This window comes from Tachypleus tridentatus, chromosome 13 (genome assembly GCF_004210375.1).
Source record: "Tachypleus tridentatus isolate NWPU-2018 chromosome 13, ASM421037v1, whole genome shotgun sequence".
NCBI lineage: Eukaryota > Metazoa > Arthropoda > Merostomata > Xiphosura > Limulidae > Tachypleus > Tachypleus tridentatus.
Genome location: NC_134837.1, coordinates 90,373,254 through 90,395,422, shown reverse-complemented (window position 1 = coordinate 90,395,422; position 22,169 = coordinate 90,373,254).

The following is a 22,169-nucleotide window of genomic DNA, read 5'->3' as shown; positions in this document are numbered from 1 at the left end:
TTAACTTGAAAATTTAACATTTCAATGAAAAACAAAGTATTAAAGAATTACAAGTTATTTGTAACTTATAATCAATCTCTGAAAGTGTTTACTTCTAACTGCTATTTGTAAAACAGACAAATTCTGTTTTTTATTTATTCACTTCTTGTCACTAGATGTCACCCGAATTATTATTGTGTCCGAAATGACACCATCTTTTTGTGATACAACAAAGTACTGCTTGCTATCTTATACCTCGTCTTGTACACTATACTGTTTATTTTATTTTACTAACATTTATTACTTCCTTTAATACTTATCTTTTGCTTATTATTTCCTCTTATCTATAATAAACTATATAATTTGTGTCATACATGAAAAAACGCATTTGTTCTCATTCTTAAATATTATATATTTTAATCGTCTCACATATTAATTTCATACACTTGTTTCCTGCATTATGTGTGATTTATTATCATCATTTGCACTACATAATGATATATCTGTATTCATTTCCCTTATCTTTAACAAATAACGTGAATTCTGCTACTTACATTACTTCAGCTTCCTTTCAGTTATTAGAGCCATTATTCTATATATTATAATATCAATCCCTATTATTCACTTTCATTTGTAAGTATCATTCATTTATTCTCTAATTCTAATATAAATCATTTTCTTCATTGTATAGGTTATATCTTCTCGTATTCACTAGTTTCTTCATCCATTGTATCATTACAATATCGTATATTTCATCATTTACAGCAAGTTCATATATAAGTGTAAGCGATTTCATTCCTACACTAGTTTTGTAAATTGTTTTTATTGATCTCGAGTCTTACAGATTGTGCATTCTTTCCAACAATTGTTGCATTTTTCATTCTGTCTCTTACATTATATTCATGCATTTTATCTGTAATATTAATTTTACATCATGCACGAAATTTCACCATTTGTTTACAGCAGTTTTGTGCTTTCTGTATCTCTACTTGTTTAATATCCAACTTAATATTCTTGTCATTATATCAGGTGTTTTTCATTATATTGCCGCACGTTTCATATTTTTCACTTTTATGACATCTGTAATTTAATTATGTAATTTCGATTATCCGCTGTTTTCTCTATGAAAATACACAAAAAAGACAGAAGTATAGCGCTACTGGAATGAACCATAGCTTCGCTTTGGCACCTTTAAATTGTAGATGAATCACTACATTTAAAATTTTAAAAATATGTATAAAAGTTATTCAATTTACGTCCGAAATTAAGCATCTTTCACAAACAATCTCGCAGAATGGCAGAAAGCATTCTGACTTTTTGTAATCCCCCAGTAAAGGCTAGAAGAGTTCTTTCAGACTGCCCAGCACACATTTTGTCACTTTTCTTCATAGGTTGGCATCAGGCACCTCGCTGTCACTCCGGCTCAAATATATGGGTCATAGCGTTAAATATGTGATATGTTTTGTCATACGTCACGTGGTGGTTATTAAATCACACGAACGTGTAATAAAATACATTTTACAATGATATTGTATGTTTTAAACGTACATTTTTCTAAAAAGTTTATTATTCGCATCATTTGCAACATTGGTCATCTTTTGTTATTCGTTTTGACAGAACAGGAGATAATCAAAATATTATTAAAGTCAAATTGTTAGTACTCTAGTTCAATTATAAATATAGTAAATTGACACGTTATGTGTTTTGGAAACTTGTTTAAATGTTAGAAATTTTACATGATACACATTAATATAAAGGAACTTGAATAGGGTGCTTTAATATAAAGGAACTTGAATAGGGTGTTTTAATATAAAGGAACTTGAATAGGGCATTTTAATGTAAAGGAACTTAAATAGGGTGTTTTAATATAAAGGAACTTGAATAGGGTGTTTTAATATAAAGGTACTTGAATAGGGTGTTTTCTCTCGGTATTACATGTATGCTCAATTAGCTACTGACGTAAATAGTTTCAAAATTAAGTGCTGCATACATTTTATTTTTCTTTCTTTTTTTTTCTCCAAAATAGAGTCACAAAAATGGAAGTTGAGTTTAGAATATAAGATCTTTAACCTGATGGTGGCGTCACGTGTCTATCAAATTTTGAAAGAGATCCACCAGTATAAAAGTTACACTACACCATTACACAAAGACAAACGTTATTATAAAACTACAACTTGTAAGCAGAACTTTGTTTACATCTGGAAGCAGCTTAAAAGCAAAAAAGCACTTTCTGATGCTAATAACTAGAATCGTATTAAATTCAATATGAATTATTATTTAATGTTTACCAGTTCATATATAGGAGACAATATTCAAAAATCAGTCTTACTGTAATTGCAATTTTCAGCTTGAATGGCACCTTATGAGTACACAGACTGATATCGGCTAGGCAAGAAACCCTATGATTCAAATACAGTTGTGTATATGGAATTTCTTTGTCCACAGCCTAATGAACGCTAAACATTAACTACTAGAAACTGAACGAGTTAGTGATGTTCGGCGTGGATTCTTGTTGAGATGCCTTCCAACGATTTAGCGGTAAGTCTACAGGTTTATGACATTAAAATTGAGGTTTCGATACCCGTGGTGGATGGAACACAGATAGCTTATTGTGTAGCTTTACGTTTAGTAACAGCCAAAACCAAATTCGTTGAGCGTGTTTTTTTATTATAGCAAAGCCAGATCGGGCTATCTGCTGTGTCCGCCGAAAGGAATCGAACTCCTGATTTTAGTGTTGTAAATCCGAAGATTTACCGCTGTCCCAGCGGGGGATCCAAATTCGTTGAAATAAAAAAACAGTTACGACTTTATACAATTAATCAATATAAAAGAATATGCCATAGAACACATACATTTCAGTCTGACAGATTTTTAATTTCAACATTACTATAGACTATTGTAATTACTTCTACATGTATTTTATGAGAATAATGTTTTGTAGATTTGTAATGTTTAATATACACTTGACCACTGAACAGCACTGAATGAAACTTTTCTAAGTTTCAGCACTTATTCGGAAATTTGGTGCGTATATTTGAAGTGTAAAATACAAAAGTTGTAACATAATTCACAGTTACGAATATTGTATCGAGCTTGCAAACTTCACATGAAGTAATAAGCCCTAACGACTGTCACCCGTTAATACAGCGGAAAGTCTAAATTTACAACGCTAAAATCAGGGGGTGGATTCCTCTTGGTGGACTCAGCAGATAGCCCAATGTAATTTTGCTATAAGAAACACATACACACACTCTTAACGACTGTGGACAAAAATGGTGAATGTTTTTTAATGCTGCCAAAGACACTGAGACTCTAACGCAATCGTAGTAGTGTTGTGTATATGATGTAGCCAAGTAAATATCAGTGCCTTTATGTACATGCATTTAGAAATTTCTTACATTCGACGCTGCACCAAGCGAGACAAGCTATTTCTAGCTACAGGAGACGATATTTTCAACGATTCTACTTTTGGTCAATACAGTACAAAACATCTGGTAGAGAAATAGTTATTTATGGTGTTTCTACAGTATAAAATACCTATAACAATGTAATAAAAGTACTAAAGTTGTAAAGCTATTTATATGATTCAGTTTGGTAATTACACTTACGTGAAAACTATTTTTGTAGCGACTAAAAACGGCAAACTTAAACATTGTAATACTTTTGATAACTGTATATGTAGATATTTATTTATTTTTACAGCACAATGCTATTTACAGTGAAAGCCTTGTTGTATTAGACGGCTTATTATCGTCGATAGAGAAACGTCTAGTAATATGTCTTGGGTTCGAATGTTTTAATAAGAATAGAAATGTTGCAACAAAGTACATAAAATCAACTCATTGTGTCAAGTTCAGGCGTGCTATAATGGGTGTAGAAATATCAATTGATATTTCTTCGACTCGTATGTTATAACAAGGATGCAAAGTTTGTTTTAACCTAGACAAAATTGCCAGTTTTAAATATAGAATTGTTTATACAATTTTTAGGAGGCTATGCACATTAAATTACTTACTAGCTACGTTTCTCTGTGATAATAATCACTATTTATGTTGACATTTCAGTTTGAAAATTACAAGGATATTTATTACCTTTTACCCTTAAAATGTTTATAAGAAATCATCTTAAATTGTTGTTACTTAAAACATAAAAAAAGCTTTAAAATTACCTAACTTGTTTACACCTAAGATACTTACTGCATTGTAGCTATAATGTTTCTTCCCCCTACTGTACAAACATTAAATATATTTAAAATTACAGAAGCTACGTATTAAATATTGCAACAATGCTCGGAGAATTTTTGTCTACATACAATTATATACAAATAGAAAACCATGATCAAACTCAAATTATATGATACTAATAATAACCAGTGTCAAGTGATTTCTTTCGAGACTGTTACATTTCAAATTTTATTGTAACTGTCGTGTGAAAATAAGTTTTGCTAATGAAAACTGAGCACATGTAACCTTATATAGTGTTAATACTTCAATACTGCATATAGACGTTCGTTTATTTTCAGGTATTCACACGAAGTTACTCTCAACTGTCTCTATGTTTTCACAGATAGTCTAGAGTCAACATCTCTCATCCGCAACTCAAAATGACTACTTTTCTAATAGAATAGTGATACTCGATTGTCACTCTTATAACGCACTCGCGCAATTTAGTATACTACGTGTTATAATTTCAAATAGACTAAAACTGAGTTAAATGATAATTTAAATTTAGAAATTAAATAAATGTCGATATTTATCCAAGTTACGATATTTGCCAACAAGAGGATTCACGATGAGAAAATTAGTTTTGAGTTGATGTAGATGTATTTCACTTACGAGCTAGTTAGCTCTATATTCTTCGTCGGTCACACGTCGATTTTCTTCCACCGATGAAGATATGTAATTGTTTCGTAAAAATATTAGTGTACAATATAAACCCGCTGAAATTAAATGCTTTGTAATGTTTGAAATTTACAAACGTTCCTGGTCAAATATCAGAAGTTCCCAATCAATAAGTGTTAATCACAGTTACAACTTATGAGATTTATAGCATATCAACTATAGCAAACCAATAATATATACTGTTTCTTGGCGTGCGTTCATTACATTTATATGCGTGAGGAAAGTTTCTATAAAGTTCGGCCTGCACAACAACACTGACGATACACTAGTGTTAACGTACACACATATGTTGTTAATTCTTACACTTGAGAATCTTCTACAAATTTAGTGAATAGGCGAGAATTTGCAACATAGATTTAACAGTATACAATGTACATTTATAAAAACAAATTTAACTCAAACATCGTTATAAAATATATATAATAGTATATCACAATTTATTTTGAGATAATGGGACACAAACGATACTCTCTAATATCTACAATCCAACATGTTAACTTGAGCTACACTAGGTCCTCATACATTAGTAAACAATTTTTATTTACATATTTGAGTTACTTACAATTGTCATGGCAACTTCCTTGGACTATGTATGTTTTCCAAATACCATGTGCATTGTCGAAGCAAGGCACGTTTATAAATCATAAATATAGATTATTCAGTAATTAGTATAACTAAATCAATAAACCGTTCTTACTTACAATGATTAGAAAGCATTGATTCATCAGCTAAGTGCTGTCGCCATTATATATTTTCAGCCGTAATCCAAATAATATCTTCTGAGGTTCAGCCAGTAGAAGATATTTAGGCAACTTTTAAATTCATATTTTATGCGAATTTTTACGTATATTTCAATCATGCTTTTTAGTACGATTTCCCTATTAGTAGTTGTTGTTTTAAATTGATGAGATAATTTTAAAATTGTTTATTTTTGTGTTCGTGCATTTGACAATACTACCACTTTTTGAGAACTCTACACAAATCATTACAAATATATACAAGACACTTTTCGATCAAAACATTTATACGCATAAATGTGTTCCAAAAGCAATGATGCGTATGGATGAGATATGATATTTAAATGCCTTTAATATATATGTATATACGACATTACATTCAAAAGTACGGTTTTCTTACTTAACACGTTCAAGTAAAAAAGCAAGGATAGCTATTTTTAAAACATAATGTCGTTTATATTATTTCCAACGATATTTTGTGAAAATATTTGTATAACAATTCTTAAAATTATGGAACACAATTTAGGAAGAAAATTGGGATTATTCGTGAATTGAATTCTAAGACAAACCATCGGCAATTTCAATGATATCTACTCTACATATCACTTCACCAACAATGATATTACATGTTTTAGAATTGTTCCTCATAAAAATATTATTTGAATGTTTAAAAACTGATTAATGTAATATCAGCCACTAATACGCGTTTTAATTAATTTAGACTGGGTAACAGTTGCTGTCGAACTGTTCAACTGACAGAGATGAGTTTATTTTGATTAATTATATTTAGCAATTTCCTTGTGGAACACGTGTCGTTTCAAATTATTGTTATGTATATATTTCTTACTTTGCTTATCTACAGGGAAAGAAGGAAAGCTGGAGGAAACGTATTTCCAGATTAACTTTCTTAGATCACATGCTTACAGAATTTTGTTTTTGATATACAGCTTAGACTAACACGTTAATATGGGAATGTAACAGCTTGTCTCTACAGCTGGTCAGACAATTATTATTATTTTTTAAGAAACGTCGAAACCCTTAACATTAAAACCTGCTCTTTGTTTCAACTTGTGCGCTTCAAAATATTTTTTTAGTCTGGATTGATAAAGCACATAATATAAATTGGGCACTTAGATTGTTCAAATAAAAAGAATAAAATAATACGTTAAAATGGTAAAACACGCAATATCTCCTTTGTGAAATTGGCAAGATTTTGAACAATTAATACAGACACAACTATAGACCATAATAAAAATTGTTTTCATATATCAGACACATCATACAACAGTGGAAGCAGTGGGTCACGAAGCTCATGCGTATTAAATTCAATATCATTGTAAGAGATAAAGATGGACTTTTGTACCAACTTTCACTAAAACTAGTAAATAACAGGGAGTTGGTGAGACCTTTTTGTCTTACAACTGGCCCTTTAAAAACAACATATAGTTGAAGAACATTTGATCTAACTTTAGAAATCACTAGATGGTTCAGCATACTTTGATCAAACCCATATACCCATTTTATTAGTCAGAACTTAAAAGCGACTTAAAAGTACAAGCTTTACATAACCTATCTTGTGAAATATAAAGCGAATATCATAATGACAAAACTACTTCAACGTCCATTTAGGAAACCCATGAATAAAACGACTTTTCATTCAAGAGAAAAAAAAAGCCACTAGTACGTTCTGGTGGTGCACAATCAAAACGTCAGGATCATACACTCTGACAGATTATATCGCTCTCGTTATCGTTGGCGCCCTTTCGGAACATTTCATTTACACAAAATTCAAAAGAAATCCAACAGCGGGATTGTACGATCATCTGTGAATAAAGAAAGCTTTATCTGATTCTTATTACTCATAAGCTAAAAGAACGTAGCGATTGAGCCCTGCAGAATAAGCTATCAACGTATGATTGCAAAAATTACTGTCGTTGTCAGCCCTGTATTGCATTGACCTACAGAGGGCACCAAAAGTAAATTAATATTCCCAATTTTATGACTTTAAGATAGTAGACAAACTTTACAATAGGCGTACAGGATAAATGCGAGAGCCTTGATTTAAAAGGTAATACATTTACAGTAAGTTGATACAATAAAATTATCACCTAATTACAGAAACAAACTTCTATAATTAAGAAAAACATATTCGTTTCCAGATTTGAAGTAAAAGTTACACAATACATTTAGAAATAAACCTGTTCGCGTGAAGAGTAATTTTTGTAGACGATGTGGGACAAGAACAATTAGCCATCTTTAATCTGAATATATATATATAAATGTAACAGTCTCCATACTTACAAATAAATAGTACCTGCAAATCCAATAGGTAATGCATAATTAGCTATTTTTTTCACAATAGGTGTTTAATCCATAGAAAATGTAAAAACATGCCAGTCCAAAGAATACCAGTAATAAATCAAGTAGAAAAGAATTACAAAAGAAAAAATGTAATGTGTATATGAGTAACTGTATAATACGTAGAGTAGGCTGCAAGTATGACTGAAAAAAAAGTGTTTAACCTATTAACAGAATTAAACATTTGTCAGTAACACTTTTACCATTTAATAAATAATTGAAATATAGTATTGATAATATGGAAAAAAAACTGTTTAACCCACATAAAATATTAACAAATAGTGATCTAGATCATAGTGGCAACTAATAAATCTACGACATTGAGAACCTAAAAAAACAGTGAGCCATGTATGAACTCAGAGGTGTGGTATTCCCACCAGATCGAGTGGATAGTTGCACTTTAAAAATTCGGGCTCATCAGAAAAATTAAAAGAGATTGACATCAGTGTATCCATGCCAGGCGATCATAATCCTGTAATAAAAGAGTAGCCAACTATTCGGGGACCTCTTCGAGGCTAGTTAAGCTATAAGGCAATATTATCTAACACCTGGAAAGTTCCCACGAGGAGACTAAGAAAAATCTATACATACCATTACCCCACAAATAAGGCCTCAGTCATCCACTGCCAAATAATGTTGTAGAAAGTTTTATTAATATCTCTGTAAATAACAGATGTATATACGTGTGTATGTTTTGTTATAACAAAGCCACAATGGATTATCTACTGCGTCTAGTGAGGGGAATCGAACCTCTTATATTAACATTGTAACTCTGAAGTCTTATCGCCGTCCCACCTGGGAACTAACGGATCTAACTACAACATTTTTACGTGTATGAGATGGTTCACGAGAACCATTCATAACAACAATGTTAAACTTAATAGTTGAATATCTTTGTATAATTTTAAACAAAATAGATTATTAAAGGATATATAAATTCATTGTTATTTGTGAAAAGTTAGTATTGTTGTTTAAGTACCAAGCTACACAATGAGCTGTCTGAAATTTACCTTCCGTGACTATCTGTTGTAAGTTCTCAGACTTATTGCTGAATCACCGGAAGGCACTTGTAGAAGGGTTAATTTTGTTATTCTATCTGTATTTGTCCAATTTATTTATTGAAAAAATTAAAGTACCAAATTAGAGCTCTTTGGTAAGAAAAAAAATGTTTTTGTCCTGCCTAAAACTGTAAAAGAAACTGACGAAAAGGTATTACTAATGCTATATGTGAAATGGTTGGTTTTCTTACGTTTATAACATAAGTACCCACATTTATATCAAGTAATTCAGGGGGATTATCGTCACACCCACAGAGGCACAGCCGTATGTCTACGGATTCACACTGCAACAAAACGGATTTTGACACCTCTGATAGCCCGTTTTATTGCTTTGAGCTTAATTATAAACAAACAAATCCATTACTTTCGGTTTTTGTTTAGTTTGAATACCCAAGCTTTCAGCCCAGTTTCCTCGATTTGCGTATTAAAAAACTAAACTAGAAAAATTAAATAACATGGCGATAATGTAGATAAATTATTTAATACAAATATGAGTACTCTCGCTATATTCCTAAAAGTTATCTATCTTCTTGCAATGCACTGTGAGCACGCAAACGTACGAAACGAAAGGGCTAGTACTATTTTATTTTTTAGTATTTATTTATGGAAAGAAGCTTTTTCTTTTGCTTAGCTTATACGTTGAGATTACTATATGGCCATTAAAATGTGCGTTTATCTTAAGAGTCAATAAATAAAGTGTAAATTATTCTCATAAAACATTGTCTTCATAACTATATTAGTTAGATTTTCTAAGCATTTAAATCATGAATAAATGTTTGTGCATGTTTATGAGCGTGTGGTTTGATTTGTTTTCAGTTTCGCACAAAGCTACACGAGGGCTATCTGCGCTAGCCTTTCCTAATTTAGCAGTGTAAGACTAAAAGGAAGGCAGTTAGTCATCACTACCCACCGCCATCTCTGGAGCTATTCTTTTATGAATGACTAGTGGGATTGGCCGTCACATTATAACGCCTCCACGGCCGAAATGGCGAGCATGTTTAGTGTGACGTGGATTCGAACCCGTGATCGTCGGATTACAAGCCAAGTGCCTTAACTACTTAGCCATGCTGGACTATATATGCGTATGTGTAGGTAAAATAGTAGATTGGAAAAAAATTAAAAATAAAACTTAATGTGAAAATATATAAGGTTTATAATTGAAATTGTAATAAAACTTTACAATTTAAATATAATTGTAAATTATAAGTTATTGTGTGTATAAAACAAAGTAAAAATGCTACAATGAGCTTACTAATATTAAAAAGATATGTTATGTGATAAGAACCTTTCACTGAAACAACGCACTTAAATATGATAAATTATGTACTAGCAACAGTAATAAATATTTTAAAAATTATCAGAAGGCAACTATGAATGGGTAAAATGCTTAGGAAAAGCCAACAGGACAATAGTACCATTGATTTAACGTGTAGCCAAACAAGCCAATCAAAAGGTAGTTTTCAATCACACGATGCAAGTAAAAACTACGGCTTACCAATAGACATACACAATGTTTACACTAGTTTGACTGTATATTGAAAAATAAATTTTTGGCTCTGTTAACTGTATCCAGTAGCTGCATGATGAATTTACTGAGCGAAATGTGGAAGTTCCACTACATGTTGAATAAATTATGGCACTGTTATCTGTCGATATACAAGGCTATAACGCACTGAAGCAACGCGCAGTCGAACTTTCCAAAGAATAATGATTTAAAGCATGGGAGAGTTATGATTTTCATTATTACGCCCAGTTATTACAAAATAAAGTTCTAAATTTAACTTTAAATGAAAGCTTGCTGTCAGTTACGATATCAAAATAAATCGTCATTAATAGTTGCAGCAATCTACGTTATTTTGTTTGGGTTGTTTGCAAAGCAATTTAACTCTCTTTTTATCGTGCTAATGTATATCTTTCACCTAGTTTTTCTAATATGATTTTCGTAAAAACATATTTCTAATCAGCAAGAGGAGGGAATATGTTTATTTCTTAAGAAGGTGACGATTAATATTTGTGCCAAGGTACAAAATATTCAAAACCACGTCGATAAGTAGTTACTGACCGCATCATGTCTCTCTTTCTAATAATCACCCAGTGGGTCAGCTATAAATGTACAGACTTGAAAAGTTAAAATCTAGGGCTATATTTCCCTCTGTAGACAGAACCTAGATAGCCTATTATGTAACTTTGCGCTTATACAAAGAAGCTCGCTCCCCACTGGTACAGCGGAAATTCTACGAATTTACAACGCTAAAATCAGCGGTTAGATTCCCCTCGATGGGCTCAGCAGATAGCCCAATGTGGCTTTGCTATACGAAAATGCACACAAAGAAGCTCTTCCCTATAAATACTATAACAAATGCACTTTCGACTCCGTAAAACACTAGAAAAAAAAACTGACATAACATTCAGAAGCACACAGAAACAGCATGACCATTCATAGAATATCGATGTAGACCCCTCACAAGTCTAAATTAGTTATATTAAATAACGCAGTTTGTAGTAGTTTTTTTTTTACTTGAAAGCTTTCATTTATAATCTAACATTCACGTTTCTTGTTTTTCCTACGTTATTATAATTTAACTTTCCCTCTATATTTCTTGATATTTATATTTTAAAAGAATTCTAAATACTAGCTATTTTGTGACATTTATTACACGTAATGTAAAAGTCTTGCATTACGATGATATTTCCTGCCCTTAATATAATTTTTTTTAAGCTGCATTTGCGTTTCACGAAGTATCTCTCTCTCTTTTTTTGTTCTTTACAATAATTGGTCAGGATGTCATTAATTTTGCAAGAACGTGTGGAAATGATTCTACTGTCTGAGGATCATAGATGAAATCAACAGCAAATCGCGACAGAATTTAAATTAAGACGTCCTAAACAAAAGATTCTTTTGTTTCACACAAATAGAGGTCGTATTTTCTACGTTTCAAAGAACTGGTACTATTACATATATGTGATGATGATACGAGGGCTGTTCAAAAAATACGCGGACTGTTTGAATTGCGCGGCTCCAGTTGGTTCCAGGGGAATCCGCTTGGTGTCGCTAGGTTTGCACAGATCAGCTCATTACGACGCCATTTCCCGATTGCAGATATCTTTATTTGTGTATTAGCTACGCGGTTTTAAGTGAAGTGCAATTTTTTCGTTTGGCGAATTTCAGAATGAATGACCTGAAGGAGCAACGACTTGCTGTGAAATTTTGTGTTAAACTTGGAAAATCTGCGACTGAAACTTTTGCTATGCTTAACACGGCTTACGGTGATGTTGCTATGAATCGTACGGCATGTTTCAAGTAGCATGAACGTTTTAAGGATGGTCGACAGTCCATTGAAGATGATGAGCGTCCTGGACGTCCTTCCACGTCAACTGACGACCCACACGTCGACAAAATCAACACCCTGGTGCGGGCAAATCGACGTCTGACTGTCAGGGAGCTTGCTGAAGAGTGTGGGATATCAGTTGGATCTTGTTACGAGATTTTAACCGAAAAATTGAAGATGCACCGCGTTGCTGCGAAATTCAACCCTCAGAACTCGTGAGTTTTTGGCCAAACACTCGATCACTGTTCTTCCCCACCCCCCTACTCACCTGACCTTGCACCTTACGATTTTTTCTTGTTCCCCAAACTCAAAAGACCCTTGAAAGGAAGAAGATTTGAGACGATTCCCGAGATTAAAGCAAATGCGACGAAGGAGCTGGAGGACATTACAAAAGAAGCGTACCAGGACTGTTTCAACAAGTGGAAACACCGTTGGGATAAGTGTGTGCGTTGGGGAGGAGAGTACTTTGAAGGAGTCCCAGACCTGTAACTTCTAAATAAAGTACATTTTGTTTTATGACGTCAGTCCGCGTATTTTTTGAACAGCCCTCGTACTATAGCAAATCGTATAGTTTAGTGCAAGACCTTCTACAGCAACTAATGAAGACTTTTCGAATGTAATGTCGAGCCGACTCTTAGCAAACCTACAAGGTCAACCTGCTAAATAGCTTAAAAAGCAGAAATAAGACAAAAACTCTTGATCTGTATTCTGGGTTAACGTTACTTCTATCCTTTTAAGATTAGTAAGGGAAGCACTTTACTGCTCAAAGGACGCTTCCTTACGCTGACTGGCTGTACGAGGGGAAGGGGAGAGGGGTAATACGATTAGTTATTGCCACCAGAGAACAAGTCGTCAGGGACGAGCTGCTAGGCCGCCATGACGGATGATCATAATGGGTTATTACGTCACAAAGTAGAGTCTATTTGCTTTGAATTTCTCGTAAAGCTACACGAGGACTGTCTGCGTTAGCCGTTTTTAATTTAGCAGTGCAAGACTAGAGGGAAGGCAGCTAGTTGAGCTTTCCAACAACACAAAGTAAATAACGTATTTTTAGGCCACCATGTGAGGCGGCCATTACTCGTGCAATGCATGTCTTAAATAATTAAATCGTCCTAAAAGGACGCTCAACACTAATTAATTAAATCCTTTACAATTAATCGTCCTCAATACCACTTAACGTTAATTCAGTAATAAGTTCTAGTTAGTTAATTAAAACAATGATAATCAAAACGTCCTACAAATTAATTTATAATTAATTCTTCTTTCTGAGAACATTTAATATTAATTCATTTGAAATTAATTCATTAAGTTACTAATTGTTTGTTTGTTTTTTTAATTTCGTGCAAAGCTACACAAGGGCTATCTGCGTTAGCCGTCCCTAATTTAGTAGTGGACTAGAGGGAAGGCAGCTAGTCATCAACACCGACCGTCAACTCTTAGGATACTCTTTTCTCAATGAATAGTGGGATTGAACGTCATATTATAACGTCCCCACGGCTGAAAGGGCGAGCATGTTTGGTGCGGTGGTAATTCGAACCCACGACCCTCAGATTACAAATCGAACGATTTAACCCAATCAATCATGCCGGGCCAAAAAATTAATAATTAATTCATCACAAAAAAACAATACTTATTGCTAATTCATTAGGTAATTACATTTTCTGTGTCAAAATGACTATATGTTACTAAATCTAATGCATACAATACATGACTATATGTTTAAATCGCCCTAAAAAGGACAATATCAAGTTACAAATAAACCTTATACTTTATACAACATTTTACACTATCAATAACACTTTTATTATGCAACAATGAAAACTTTTACCAGTTTGTGACAAAATATTTATGCATGTTTTTTTTAATATCACACAAGTTTTAAAACGGTTGGCATCCTGATATGAACAATGCCAAAAATGTTAATATTAACCTGTTGACTGCCAAGTATTTCAGCTGCTACAATACAAATCTAATGCTTCTTTATTTTGTAACTTTTTCGTGACGCCATTTTGGATCGACAGTGAAACAATTTATAAGTAGGTCAAATGCGTGTATGTTTCTGACATCTAGTGTTAAAGTTAGGTATTATTGAGAACGAATTAACTCGTCCGTGGCACTGTGTTACCGATCGGCTTAGAGAATTATCTCGTCTACGGCACAGAACAGATTAATGTAATGTGCTTGATTGTTATTGTTTATTATTAAACACAAAGCTATGCAAAAAGCTATTTGTGCTCTGCCGACCATAGGTATCAAAATCCAGTTTTTAGCTGTTTAAGTCCGCAGGCATATCACTGTGTCACTGAGAGGGGGCATATTGTGCTTGAATAAAATCATGGCTCACATTATACTACATATGATTAATTACTATTATAGAATAAGTGTCATGAATATAATAAATTGTCAAAAGACGTAGCGTGTTTGAATACAATTACAACTCATATTTCGCAATACAACATAGTCCAAGGATCAAGTAATTGAAGTTTTAATAACAATTTAGTGTTTATAACAAAAACCATCGGTTTGTATAATAATTTCATAATAATAAACTCTAATTGATATCCACTTTATATACTTAATCAAGGTTTACTTTATTTTAGAAATTATACAAAACATTTGAAAACTAAAGCAGCCGTGCACTGTATTTACAGTTTAAAATTGACTTTCAATACCCAAATCAAGACGTGTAATGTGGCACGCATTAGGGAATATTTAAATCTTTATATTCGTATGACGGTGTAAATAAAACAAATGTATTAGGCATATATAGACAGGAAACGCAACAAAAACAACAAATCTTCCGATCGTTTGTACAAAAAGGACAAACAGTTTAGAAATTATATTTTTTTAAGTTTCTAACGATGAACGATAATATATACCATTTCTCCAATGTTTTATAAATCCAGTATGTTTACAATCTAATTAAACTGTTACGTCTATTATTCTAGGTTTCGATCTAATACTCGCATATTTGTCATTTAAATATAACATGCAAAGCTAGATATATAGTCTTTAACTTCTTGAAAGTGTAATTATTTAAGTGCGTACAAAATATATGATTTCACATACTTATAATAACTATTTTACATCGGCTTATGATAAAATATGAGTTTTCGATATGAAATAGAGATTTGTTAGAAACTAATATTCATAGTGTGTCATTTAATCTTAAAATACTAAGCTTAGCATTTATTTTAAACAAAGAATTTTTTTGTAAATAGTATCATAGTGTATTTTAAAGTGTTGTTAACAAATATTTCAAATATGTGTATTCCAGAGTTTATTTTAAATATATTATATTATATCAGTTCATGATGAGAAGTTAGTTTCATAGCAGAAAATTACAGAACTCTGATGATTTTTGATAAAGTGGAAATGAAAGATAATTCATGTAAATATGGTCGCGCTACCTGGTTTGACTACGTATTGTTAAATAGACTTTAACAACTTAGAAGTGACTTTCGCGTTGGTGTTAATGCCTCTTTTTACGTATCATTATGTTTGCATCCACTATTTTAAACACATATTTTCTATGATGACTACCTAAGAATAGAAGATTGTAGAAATGTGAGTGAAATGGTACTAAACTCAAAAAGAACTTCGAATTGTATGCCTGTTTAGTGACTTTCAATGACAAAGAATGATAGCTGCAAAGTTTTATGAGTTTTGTTTGTGTGGTGTGACTTAAAGTGATTAATCTGTAACAAATGATAAGTTTTACAATTTTAAGTATTAGCATAATTTTTTAAGGAATAATATGTGAAGTTCCATGAAATAGTGTTTTGTAATTTATCTATAAAGTAAAACAATATAAAATACTGGTGATGTTCTTTTGGTATTTGAAAAACAAATAGATTTGAATATGCATAAAGTTTTTAAAGATTTAGAAAGGAATGCATAATGTTCTTTTCAATGTGACTAATAAGCAAACGTCATCGATTGATTAAGTTGAAGTTTGGCTCGGCATAGCCAAGCGTGTTAAGGCGTGCGACTCGTAATCTGAGGGTCGCGGGTTTACATGCTCGCCCTTTCAGCCGTGGGGGCGTTATAATGTGACGGTCAATCCCACTATTCGTTGGTAAAAGAGTAGCCCAAGAGTTGGCGGTCGGTGGTGATGACTAGCTGCCTTCCCTCTAGTCTTACACTGCTAAATTAGGGACGGCTAGCACAGAAAGCCCTCAAGTAGCTTTGTGATAAATTCAAAAACAAAAACAAGTTGAAGTATCTCGCAGCCACACATTGCATGTGTGAGGCAACAGACAACTCCAAACAATCATGCCTTGACGTCAGTGTCTACATTGTTTGTACCTGACATTTATAATTCTTAAACTCCTATTTCCAAATTTTATACGTTTGATTTGCTTTTAGTGTCTTAACTTCAGACAGTCTGAAAGTTCTGGTATTTTAACTCGTAATAATCAATACGTCGCTCATTTATTGTATTAAGAGTTAGTACAGATATCGATAATATTATAACAACTGTCTCATTCAAATAATGTATATGATTTCTGAAACACTAAAAGAAGTTATATATTCCATACTATTAATTTCAGATAAAAATTTTCCAAACTGTGAATCGAACAATACCGATATTTCTTTAGTATTAAGCGTCCTTTTTAGTCTGTTTTGGTTATAAATGATTTACTTAACTAATTATAAATTATTTAATTAATTAGTATATGAATTTATTTTAGCAACGCCACATTGGGCTATCTGCCGAGCCCACCGCGGAGAATCGAACCCCTGATTTTAGGGTTATAAATCCGTGGACATACCGTTGTACTAGCGGATGGCTGTTGATTAGTATTAATCATCCTATTTAGGACGATTTATGATAACGGCCCGGCATTGCCTGGTGGTTAAGGCGCTCGACCCGTACTCTGAGGGTCGTGGGTTCGAATCCCTATAACACCAAACATGCTCGCCCTTTCAGCCGGGGACGTTATAATGTTACGGTCAATCCCACTGATCGTTGGTAAAAGTGTAGCCCAAGAATTGGCGGTGGGTGGTGATAACTAGCTACCTTTCCTTTAGTCTTACACTGCTAAATTAAGAACGGCTAGCGCAGATAGCCTTCGTGTAGATTTGTGCTAAATTCAAAAACAAACAAACAAACAAACAATTTAGCATAAATAATTTAATTAATTAGTGTTAAATGTACTTTTCATACGATATATTAAATTAATTATCAACATAATGAGGCATGTACTGTATTAGTTATTACTACTTTGCAGGAAAAAGTTGATCCGACGGTCAAGGATTTATTAGACATACGATAGAAGGACATGTGGATTTAACAGAACAATGCTATGCCCTATTGGACAGTGGCTGTCGCTTTTTCCAGCAGATTGATAAGTCTTCTCTGGTTAGTTACAAGGCCAGCACATTCTCCTGATCTTTTCTTGGAGGAATACATCAGTAATTTGGTGCCCATCATTTCTAACTAATTTTAAACGGAGAATCAAACAACCCTCAAATGCATCAACAGCAGGTTTGTAGACTTACGACGCTAATAATCGGGTTTTCATACTCATGGTTGGCAGAACGGATATAACACGTATACCTTTGTGCTTAGAACGACCAAATCGAACGAATCAAAACATTGTACACAAGAGTAACGCCATAAATGCGAGGAAACGTTGGCTGCAACCTTATTAAATGTTAATTGTGCTCACTTAGGACACTTGTTAAGAGAAGTAAAGAAAGTACGCGATGTATGACTTCAGTAAATGCAGAACTGGTGGCATCTCTTGGTAAATTTGTCATTGCCTCTGCAGTTAAAAAAAAAGTAAAATGTTTGAATTCAAATTGAACTAAAATTATAAACTTTGAAAAGTAACTTTCTAAAATCTTTCCACTTTTCAATAACTCTAATGTTATATTCCAAAGCAGTCGGGAAAACATGACTTTTAAGTTTTTTTTGTATTGTACAATTTCGGGCACAGTTTGAAAATTACAATAATATATATGAACATATATTATTATTTGAATTATACGAACCATGGAAACATTTCTGTGTTGTTATTTTTATATGATGAGGGGTTCAAGACATAATGTGTGAATTTATTTTTAATGTTAATTCCAAGAAAAATAAAAATAGCCTCATATTTTCTTCGCTTAACATAATTTTCACAAAAAAACAACAACATTAATCTGACAGTTGAAGGATTATCAATAAAGGCTGCTTTACTCCTCTTTAAACTTGAGCTGGCACTAATGCTTCTGATCCAAGAGTTGTTTGCTGTTCCAATTAAATGCTGCTGGATCTCATTCATAAATCATTTTTCTTTCCTTCATATGTTAATTCTCATAAATTGAAATTATGTTCTCCAAGAGGTAACCTGTTTTAACTACATATTATTCAGAGTGAAACATTTTACAGGAAAACTGTGGGCTTGATAGTTTCAATTAATATCTTACTAGAAGATGAAGGAATTCCTGTGTCTGGGTCCTTGATTTATTGTCTGATGCACTGTTAGTGAATAGAACATGAATTATTTTGTCTTTGATATAAATTTAATGGGTCCAAAGTTGATATTTTATTGGAGTATTGGACCCATAAGAATGTTTCACCTTGTTGATTCATATGGAAAAGCATCTCCAGATTGTCCTGATATCATGCCATAAAACATTTTTATCCAAGTTATTGTTCAGACTAATGGATACTTAGAGTATTATTCTAGCATAATTGATAAAACTTCATAATAAGAAACCCAATTTTAAGTAAATAAAAGTTTTGAGATTGCTTGATTTGGAAATGAAAAACTTTATTATAAACATACAACCTTTCCATAAAATTTTGAGAATTACAAAATTTTGTCAAAACATTGTACATTTATAATAAAGTTTTTCGTTATTCAGTCAAGCCGTCTCAAAACTTTTAATTTGTTAAGTTCTCCTGAAACAACTGGTCTTTTCTAAGATGTTTGTATTCTTCACAACTAAAGTGTGGTGAACTATTTACCCTTTTCTAAATTACTTGTGTGCCGTCTTGAGGTTTTGAGATCCTCACTTAATCTTTCAGTCTTAAAGTTATCATATAATGAAGCTGGCTTTTCTACTGATATCACTACAAGTCAGTGAATCATAAAGTATCCCTGGTAATTGGGAGATAGTTATTTATAAATCAGGTCTCTTAGTTTGCAGAGGAATTCAAACATCCTTTATGTCAAGAGTAAAACCTAAGTGTTAACAAACAAGACTGTGATCTTCTGGTGGTGGTAGAAAGATGGGATAAAGGATATATATTTATATACTCCATGTATATAGATATTTATATAGATTCAAGGATGTCTGAATCTAGTTGCAGAATAGTTTGTAATTGTCAGTAGCATGGATATCTGTAAGAGCAACACTGAATGATCAAGTTATGAGGTATGATTTGATCTACTGCAGGTACATGGTGAGGAGGAACAAAGTAAGATACCTGCTCCAACGAGAGCTTAGGAACCTCAGCTCATATTTATGACCTGAGAAAGATATGTTATCAGTTAAGTTAATGGTTTTTAAGTCTTAAGTAGATAGTTACTCAACTTATCCATTAACATGTGATTTCACTAGATAATATAATTCTCTACAAAATACCTATAACATAAAAGTAGTTGAAAGCCTTGATGCATTAAAAAGTGTAACTATGATGGACATTATTGACTGACTCTTTGGATTACAAGCTACTTATGGTATTTTGTTTTGTGTTAACTCAACTTATCCATTAACATGTGATTTATAAGTTTTGTTGAGACTCCTAAAATCGCTGTCACTGTGTCAACAATGAATTTGTTTCTGATTTATTACAAAATTTGCCGAGAATGCTGATATTGTGAAATATAAATAATTTTGATTAGTTTGAAAGCAGTTGTTTAGAAAATATTTATTTTTATAAATGTTTATGAAATATTCCTTTATGGGTCAATTTTGGTTATACTGTGTGTTTTTTAAATGTTGAGAAAACATTGTGGTCCAACACATTGATCTCTGTTGTGATACATTGCATGTACTAGTGTTGGAAAATAGCAGCAACAACAAAAAATTGACAGTAATCAAACTGATTACATACAGCTGAGCATAGTCCACTGGCAGATGTAGGTATGGTAAAAGAATGATTACATTAGGTAAACACAACCTCTGGCATAATATTTGTTTTGGCACATTTTGTCACATGCTACAAACTACACATTCTGGAGAAAGTGTGGAAACTACGTTTGTAGGTCTTTAGATTACTTGATGAGATGAGAAACAAGTTGAAATGGTGATAGAGTAATAGTTGCCAATCTACTGCAAGGTGACCTCAAGACATCTTAGGCCAGTTAAAATATTGACCTAAGGGCACAAGTTAATGCTTTTGAATATCAGTTAAAACAAAATGAGTTGTCACTACAAGATTAGAAACGTTTCTTTAATCAGAGCTGTAAATAATATTTTAACATATATTTTTTGTCTAGAATCACTTGAAATTGGTATTAAGTTATGAAAAGATTTGCTGTTGAGTGATCGGCAAAGATGTCAATGGGGATTAGAAAGACAGAATAACCAAGATGGGTGAAGATTTTGGGCTACTGACAGAGATTTAGTCAAAGATACTGTGAATAAATTGATGCTTTTTTTGCTCATACTCCTCATTTGGTAAGTTCTGGGATCTTTATTGTAATTAATTCTGCAGCATTTATTCATCAGTGTAAGGTACATCTATTTATTAGAATATCATAATAATCAGTTCTTGATAATGGAAAATATTTAATTGATTTAAAGAATTGGAAAATATACATCTTATCAAAAATACTAGTTTGGTGGCTTACATTATGTGAAAATAAACAACAGTATAATTTTTAGAATAATTTATCCATGTTACATCACACATTATTACAAACAAAAAATGTTTTGTTTTAAGAATTTCATGTTTTTAAATAATTTTTTCTAATGATTTAATTATGTTTGCATTTTATATTTTTTATTTGTTGTATAGTATTTGGATGAAAACAAATATAAGTGTAAAGTATTTTCATTGGGAATATATTAAGCTGAAGTTAGCCACACATTTAGTTCATGTATTTTACTGTAATTGTGTTGATGTTAATAGCTATAATCATTGAACAGCATACTGTCCTAAGTATCATTTATAACTCACTAAGTATAAGAAATTTGTAATTTCTTTCAAGATTTTTATTTATGAAAGTCATTATACGAATCTTTATTTTCATTATGGTAAAAGCAGTAAGTTGTGTTAAACTTGATAAGAAGCTAATTTTTAGAGAATTCAATACCTACATAAAAAGCTTAGAAACGTAATTTTAAATCTGTGGTAGCTTTACAAGTGAATTTGTAAAAACAATGGAAGTACATTGTACTAGTTCTTGTATCAACTAATAAAAAACCTTTGAATATTTTGTGTCTGTGATCTAACAGAAATTTTCGTAATTAGTTTTTAACTTGGGTCATGGCTGTATTTAAGTTTTGAATTTCATGTGGTAACAAATCCAAACATAATATTCTGGTAAAATAATAAGTTGCCTGTTGTATTATTTGTTCATCAGATAGCAGCACTTTATTAATTGGCAGTGCATGCAAAATTCATTTTAAATATTTGAGTTTTGTAGTAATACTTTTCTGTTTACAGATGCAAAAAGCTATAAGACATTTCAAGCAAGATTTATCAGTTGGTCTGTAATATTTCATAACATAACTTTTAAGTTTATTATGATTTAATAAAACAAATGTGCCAGTACAGTTATAAACAACTTGGTAGAATTCCAATGATGTCATGTTATAGTCATGATTTGTTGATTTGTGTTTTTAATGAATAGTTTATGT